This window comes from Bactrocera latifrons, unplaced genomic scaffold (genome assembly GCF_001853355.1).
Source record: "Bactrocera latifrons isolate USDA-ARS-PBARC rearing strain unplaced genomic scaffold, ASM185335v1 scaffold_189, whole genome shotgun sequence".
Taxonomy (NCBI): Eukaryota; Metazoa; Arthropoda; class Insecta; order Diptera; family Tephritidae; genus Bactrocera; species Bactrocera latifrons.
In genome coordinates, this window is record NW_017535396.1 from 408495 (window position 1) to 416686 (window position 8192).

The 8192-nt window shown below is 36.1% G+C and overlaps 1 protein-coding gene across 1 annotated transcript in view; it reads left to right on the top strand.

Moving 5' to 3' along the window:
• Positions 1-1958: 1958 nt before the first annotated feature.
• Positions 1959-8192, top strand: part of LOC108967461 (mucin-4) — a 37716-nt gene continuing 31482 nt past the window's right edge. The window contains exon 1 of the mRNA XM_018930884.1: positions 1959-2016. The gene's annotated coding sequence lies outside the window, so the exon portion shown is untranslated. The remainder of the gene's footprint in view (positions 2017-8192) is intronic.

Genomic DNA, 8192 nt, shown 5'->3' on the forward strand with positions numbered 1-8192 from the left:
AAAATATTTCAGTAATATTGTCAATATAGTACATACATATGCATAACGATTTATTGATGAAAAACAGAAAACAATGAAATAAAATTTTAATAATTGCCGACAAAATTATTCCCGCCGACATATGCGTCATTTCGCAATCGAATTCTGCGTCATTTATGAGTCAATAATTGTTTACTCTCATATTTACAGCCGCCTACACTTTTATCTCTTCATTTCCGACGCTATTTTGCGCCAGCAGCAGCTATAATAATTTTTAAATTGTAAATAATAAAATAAGTGAGTTAAAAATTATGCATAAATCAAGAGATTAATTGTAAATTTCATTAATATTGTATTAATGCATATAAATATATGCTTTATGAATATTAAATGGYGTAGGCGAAATATACTCTGATATTGCTTGAAGTTTTTTGGGGCATAAAAACATACGATTCACAAAACTCCTCTGTCTATCTCTTAATTTTTTTTTTTATCTACGGATGCTTGGTTTCACATTTTCTCACAAGTGAGCATATGTTCTTTTGTCATCGTGTTTTCTATAATCGTAATTTGTAAGCTGGTTAATGTTTGGCAATGCTGAATATTGTAAAAACAAAAACTTATTTAATAATCTCATCATTTGTTGTCACCAAAAAAAAAAACACAAACAAAAATTTAATATAACTTTGATTTTTGAGGTGTTCTCTCAACGATGTTAACTCGGTTCTACTTACAAATCKTCATTGAAAGGACTGGATCTTTTTAAATCTCTTTGAGCTAAGCTCGATACTATTGGAGCGAAACCAGCTTCCGATGCTACACTTCTATCACTATTATCGGCCTCTGCCTCTGACCTATTTCTATACATCCATTGAGCGCTCACAAGCAAGCAATTAACCAGCGTTCAGTCATAATTAATTCAACGATCGAAAAAAGCGCCCACATTTCGCCCGCAAAATATTTTCACTAAACTTGAAGTGGCTTTTTTGGGATATTACAGGAGCACAACAATTCGTTGTGTCTTTTTTTGGGATGACACCATGTACACGATGTAAAATTTTGCACATATAAAATGATCGACAACTCGTATTGTTTCGCAACCAGTTGCAGCAAACTTAAATTGCGTGAAAGACATTTAAGCGAAAATTGAAAACAAAAAACAAGAGATAGCATGGAAAATAGAAAAATTAAAACTCGAGCAACACAATGCTCTCGCAATATAAAAACATCACACCATGCTCAGTTGCTTACCGTCATCTGCCGAGCTCTTTGCCACAACCCTGAGATGAAAGATAACTCATTAACTGATATACAGCACGAGCTTTGCATTCGTAATAAGCACATCTTCGCACACTCAGCCATCCCTAAAGATACCGCCGACGGTCTGTCTCCTCACATACTTCAAGGCGCCGCACACTCAAAGAGCCAAGTGACTGCAATGGTCGACAAATAAAATGTAAGCGAGCGCTGTCAAGCCAAATATGCATTACTCATTTTGGAGCGCAAGAGCGCATTTGTGATATTTTGCTGTTGCTTGCTTGTTGAAAAAGTAAACAATTTACTCTACTTTACTTCCACTTCCATTTATAGTCTACTGTAGGTAGCGTTCGCTTGCCTGATCGCGTTGTTGAGTTCGAGTTTAGAGATTGCTGCATGTAAAAAGGTAAGATTTGAGTCACTCGTCTGAGCTGATCGGTCAAATGCTCCGCCGCCTTTAGTTTSATCGTTCGCTCTGCATGTATGCGGCGCGATTGTTCGATCGGTAGGTTGGTCGGTCGGTCATTTAGCGGCATTCGAGTGTGCCAACCGACCGGTTGTTTTACTGRTGGTTTAACTTTAGACTTTGCTTGCTAACTCGAAAGGTGTGCTGCCGTACTGGACGTCTTGGTTAGGTATTTGGTTGGTTGCTTGCTGGCTTATTTCGGTTACTGTTTAAGTCTCAGTCGATTTTGAAGCTCGTGCGCGTCGCGATAGTGTWGCATTCGCAAACGGAACGAAATTACAGCAAACAACTGAAATGATGCACTCAAACTAATTGTATGAGTACTTCAATTTTATAGGCATTAAGTGCTAAAAAATATATGAAATTGAAACTAAAATGCGATTCAAATAAACCGATTTGGAAATAGTCCAATGTTTTCGCGCGTATATTTGTAGAAAAGATGTGTGAATTAGTCATATTTGCAAAGTCGAAACTTAAATTGAAACGAAAATTGTTACAATATTTTGTACAAGTTGTGTCAAGAATATGCGCTATGTAGATTTTTAAGATTTGTGGATATTATATAAAATAGAAATTCGCTTATCGTTAACAAAACCAATGTGAATATTATGAACTGCACCAGTTATGGTACATTTCTAATGATTATTTTAATTATTTATTAACAGCGGCAATTTTTAAAGCTTGTAGGGACCGGAGAAAAGGATGCTCAAAGTAGTTGTATTTTTTGCTTTCCTGTGTATTTGTTATTAATATGTGAATGTACATATATTCGAGTTCATTTCATCACTTATCAATTGACTATATAATTAGTGTTTTTTTTTTTTTTTGACCTAAGGCTAAATTTATGTTGTGTTTTTCTCAAATGTAGTGAAAAATGTTCGACCAAAATATCATATCATTGAATTTAATATATTTTACAAGTGCTTGGCGTCATTGCTCCGTGACCTGGAAAATAGAAACAAACATACAATTTCAATAAAGGCATTTCGGGCTAAGTTTAAATAAGACAGAACTCGAGCTGTGTTAATAGGCTCAAATTATATTAAAATGCATTGAAACTGGTTCAGTATCTGAATATCAGACCTTAAAATTTTGAAATCTACTTTTTAATGTCAAAAATTATTCAGAGAGTTTGACTGACATTGCTTTATTTATATTTCTAATCTGATTGGCATCTACCCTGTCTGCAGGGAAATTCAACTTGAAAAGCGCAGCAAAAATTTGTAAAAAACACATTTTCTTCCTATAAGTGCTATAAGCAATAAGTATATTTACTATTCAGATTCAGGGATTGTGAGTTTTTCTACATTTACTTATTAAACACTAATTGAATACAACCAAGGATGCGTAATAAATTAAGCTTTTTTKCATGTAATATTTACAGGGTTTGTCCGGCAAGTAAGAGGACTGAGTCCATTTAAAAAATATTTACTGAATCAATCGTTACAATTCTTTAAAAACTTTCAAAATATGCGCGATTTCCAAGCATTGAAGGCGTCACGGAAGGCATTCTCCGGAATAGCCTTGAGAGCCGAGATGCAAATTGCTTGGATGCCCTCTGTCGTCAAAATGCTTGTTTTTCATTGTCCTTTTCAAGCAAGGAAACAAAAAAAGGCCGGTGGACACATCTGGTCTGTTGGACGCCTGCGGTGGTGTTGTAATGCCGGCCGTAGTTAGGTAACTGTTCACAAGAAAGACGATGTGAGCCGGGACGTTGTCGTGGTGCAACTTCCAATCGGCTGCGATGTCTTGTCGGACCCGATTTACCCTTCGTTTGAGCCATGAACCACAAATTTTGATAAATTTAACATYTGGCCAATTAAACGAATATTTAATCAATCTGAGTTCAAAACTTTGCGCACACGAGTCACATTGTCGGTGTTTGTCGAAGTCGTAGGTCTCCCAGCACGGTCTTCATCAGCGACCCCTTCCCGGCCTTCCAAAAAGGCCTGGTACTACCAAAACACACCACTTCTTTCTAAAGCAACATTTAGCTAAGCCTGCTTGATTATATCAAACCTCTATGTTGCAGATTTACCGAGTTTCACATAGAATTTAATCGCGTACCTTTGCTCTAACGAACGCTGCATTTCAAGGGGCTCGGAGACAAATTACCGGCCTCTCGTTCGTTAACTAGGAACGCCCTCTACCGAATACAGTCGGTGCGCGCTCGCAGTCCCGGCGCAAGACAATCAGTCTTGTTACTTTCCGGACAAACCCTGTAACTTCTCCATAAGCCACATTTATTAAATCTTCGTTTAAGGATTTTGAATTGAAATGGCGGCAAATTGAAAGTTTGCGTTAATTTTGGGACACGTTGTATTTTTCGCATTCGATTTCTTCAACACCTCAGAAAAATAATTATTATTTATGTAAAAAAATATTCCGATACTATTTAACATTAATTCTTTCCTCCTTATATTTCCTCCATATGCTATAGTCGCCACATTTGTATGTATGTGTGTATGTTCTTTTACTTATTTACTTCATTTATTTTCAAGCTGCCGTTATAGTTTTACCACGCTTGCATTAGTCATACTCATACTTAGTGGCGTGTTCTTTTTTGTTCGAATATAGTTTTCTGCAAACAACAACAAAGCAAACGGGTTTTCACCAGCTGTTACCTGATGGCCCACCACTTTTCCAGTTATAGTACACCTCCACTTTGCGCGCACTCTCCATCTTTTCCCAGCTTCCAGCTTTGTTCAACTATTTTTGCAGCTCACCTCTCAACTTTTCTTGTTGCAACTTTCTTATGGCCGCAGCCACAGTTGTTGCACGTCACGTTACGCTAGCAATTACAGCTAACTCTTGACAAATTTGTTGATTTCCCAAGGAAAAAACTGAAACAAAACTCATATTAGCAGTAAAAAAAAAACAAAGAAATACGAATGAAGTCCTCGGCAGCATTTGCCGTGAGCTCGCTATGTGTTTGAATGCAACACTCATTGCACCCCGCCATTTTTAGCGGCAAGTGAAAGTCTAACAATCATTATGGACTTTGGCATGCCTTCAACGTCGATATTACTGCGCTGTGCATTTTCTAGTTTTTTCAATGAATTTCTTCAAATACTTTTTTTTTTTTGATTTTTTTCACTTTGCCAAAGCAACAATCGGTAGAGGGGAGGTACACGAATTTTGCGTTGTGCCTCAGCGGTCAGAGGCTTCAAGCTACGTTCCCGCATTGCTTTTTGTTTTTCAATTGTATATTTACATACACACATATATATATATATATATATATACGAGTCTGGTGGTTATAAATTTACGGCGGCGCCACCACTAACAGTTTAATAAACAATTTTCAGCGCCAACTATGCGCCGAGCATTTTAAATATGTTTCTCTTGCTCTAAACGCGTTTTTGTTTGAATGTTTGCTGCTAATGATCGTCTGCAGTGGCTTTGCGCTGTGACTCTGGCTTTGGCGCATTTGCCGTTGGGTTCGCAGCATTTTCGCTTTGCGTGTCATCTTGAATTTGCGCCATTGCTTATCACATACCCAATAATGCGGAAAGTCTATCAATGAATAAAAAAACTGTGATTGGCTCTTTAAATGAAATGAAAATCTTATTTTCCTGCATATCAWAGACATTTAACACACTTCCCGCCGTCATTTGACAAGTAAGTCACCAAAATACTCACACTTGGAGAGTTTTTTACGAAGAAAAACAATTAAGGTTAGTTGCGATTTTCTTTCAAAAAAAGATTATATCTGTCAAATGGTCCTTGAGACGGAATGGAAGATTGGCTGATTGTTTTGAATGGTAATCTAGAATGCGAGCTATCATCGTTTAAAAAATACTAGGCAAGGTAATTTTCTCCTTTTTCGTATTTGACCAGACCAGAGGTTGCTCTAACGCTGACTTCTGGGGAAGCTGGCTGCCATCTGGCTCTATAAAAGAAGGCAGGCATCGTGCCTGACCAGTGCTTAAGTTGCTCTGACGCCGCGTTGTAATGTGATTTGGAAGTCAGAAGCTGACTTCAGAGGGAGTTGGCTGCCAGCTGGCTCTATAAAAGAAAGGCAGGCATCATACCTGACCAGTGCTTAGGTGACTCTGGTGTCGCGTTGTAATGTGATTTGGAAGTCAGAAGCTGACTTCATGGGAAACTGGCTCTATAAAAGAAAGGCAAGCATCATACCTGACCAGTGCTTAGGTGACTCTGGTGTCGCGTTGTAATGTGATTTGGATGTCAGAAGCTGACTTTTTTTATAAAAATCAAAATATTTTTTTTTTTTTTGCAAAAGTTAGTTTTTTAACATACAGACGTTAATTTAATTTTTGCGTATCTGCAACAATACTTTCACTGTTCCAGCGGACTGCTCAGCTGACAGCCAGATGTTCGTCAAAACAAAAAACTGTTTCAGCCGGTAAAAAAAAGAAAACAATTCAACAAATGAAATAGGAGAAAACCAGTAATGTACGAATGCGCATGCGCAAACGTCACATATGCATAATATGTTTTCTTAATGAAATAGTAAGTATAAGCTGCACATATCCTCCGGCAACAACTAACCAGTTGGTCTTGTTTTTGCTTTTCCGCTGCTCCAACTTCACACTGGCCATTTGTTATTATATTTTTTACGTTTTCACATCACTATTGTTATTATTTTCACGATCTCAACATGTCCGTCCATTTCACACCCCAACGCTTTTTTTGTAGTCGTCTGGTTTGTTTTTTTTTCACATGCTAAATTTTTGCTAACTCGTGCTATTTAATAATCTCCACCTTCTGGTCACTTTTATGCCTTTCTGATTATTCACTTTTGATTAATTATCGCTGCTTGTTTATTTTTTTATTTCTTTCGTTTCGTATTTCACTTTTTCCTCTGTTTTTTTTWTTTTGGTTTGTTTCTTTCCTTGTTATTTAATCGGTTTCAAGCTCGTCTACCTTGTTTGTTCGCTCATTGTGTGTCGAAATAAATTTTAAATAATTGTTTCTTGTCATGCATTTGTTACAAGTTGTTAAAAATGTAATATTTTCCCACTTCTACTGAAAAGTTTTTTTGTAAAAAATTAACAACGCACCGGAACTTAATGCTAAAGCAGAAAATCTCTTGTGCTGATTATGCAATATTTCCACATTACACTAAGTGGGCGTTGCACGTTATAWTGTATGTACAACGGCTGCCGGATATTACACTCTTTTTTTTTAGTAGGTATTAATATCCTTGTCCGGATAAGTATCCTGAAATAAGCATCTAAATTTAAGCGGACTGAGAAATAAAACACCATTCCATGTTTTTGCAATACAAATCTTTATTATCGCCTACAGTATAGGCTTCTGGGCCAATAGAAGTACATATGCCACCGCTAAATCGAATTTTCGATACACATGTTATAAGTTGTTGTGTTGTCGGGTGTTGTTTTGACTCGACTCGATTGGGATTTAATGCCTTCAGCAAGTTTTTTTTGCCTCAATTTTAGAGCTTAATTCGCTAAATTGCTGGACGGTTTCGACGTTATATTCATAAGTCGACGAATCGCCATGAATGTAGAGAGCTCAATTACGTTGTCAAGTTACTATTTTGCGACCTATTGTCGTTGGTTTTGTAAACAATTTAACAGTTTTGGTATGACTAGCTATGGCACGCTTTATACCCAAAATATTAACCAAAATCGATTGCTATCTCTCTAATGCTACAACGACGKTTTTCAAGAACTTTTTCTTTAATTTTCGTTGTTAACGTATCAAATTTTAATAGAGCACTTAAAGTCTCTGCATATAATTTTAACAACACATGTATGTATATTGTCTTTATTTTATTTTATTAAATTCGTTTTCCCTATATTCGTCTAGACTTCACTTAAAGAAAATGTAAAGTTGTTCATGATTCAATTACGGTAATTAGTGTAGCGGCTTTAAATATGCGCTGCTTTGGAGTAAAGTTTTTCGCTTTTAACGGTATAYTATGACTGTTCGTAACTTTTTACCTGTGTCGTATTGTCTTATTTTTATGTGACCACTCCATCTACTTACATAAGGTATGTACTTTCAAACAAAGGTAGCACATATTCATATTTTCGGCCAATGTTCAATTTGCACATGCAAACTTTTTCACTTTCCTGTTATCTACACTTACCTTAGTGCTTTCTGTTTGAATTTATGCATGGTTTTGATATACCTTTAGGCAATCTTGCATAAATATTTGCAATTGGAAAATTTGATTAATATCTACATTTCACCTGAAATACATATGTATATGATGAATTTCTTGAAAAATAACTACCTTTTTGAGTGCATATTTTTGATTTTTATCATTTTGTGCAATTTCTGTCGCATTCTTCCATGTAGTTAAAACTTATGAATTCGAAGTATATTATATTTACACTTAATCTTTACATAATTTATGAAATTTCTTTGAGTTCTGCAAAAAAGAGTTAGGGTTGTCATTATGGCATTTGAATGTAGAATGTTTGGAAAAAACTGCTGTCTCTGTATTCAAAACTGCAGAGATAATTTGTTTTGAACATGATGTACAGCCTGGCAC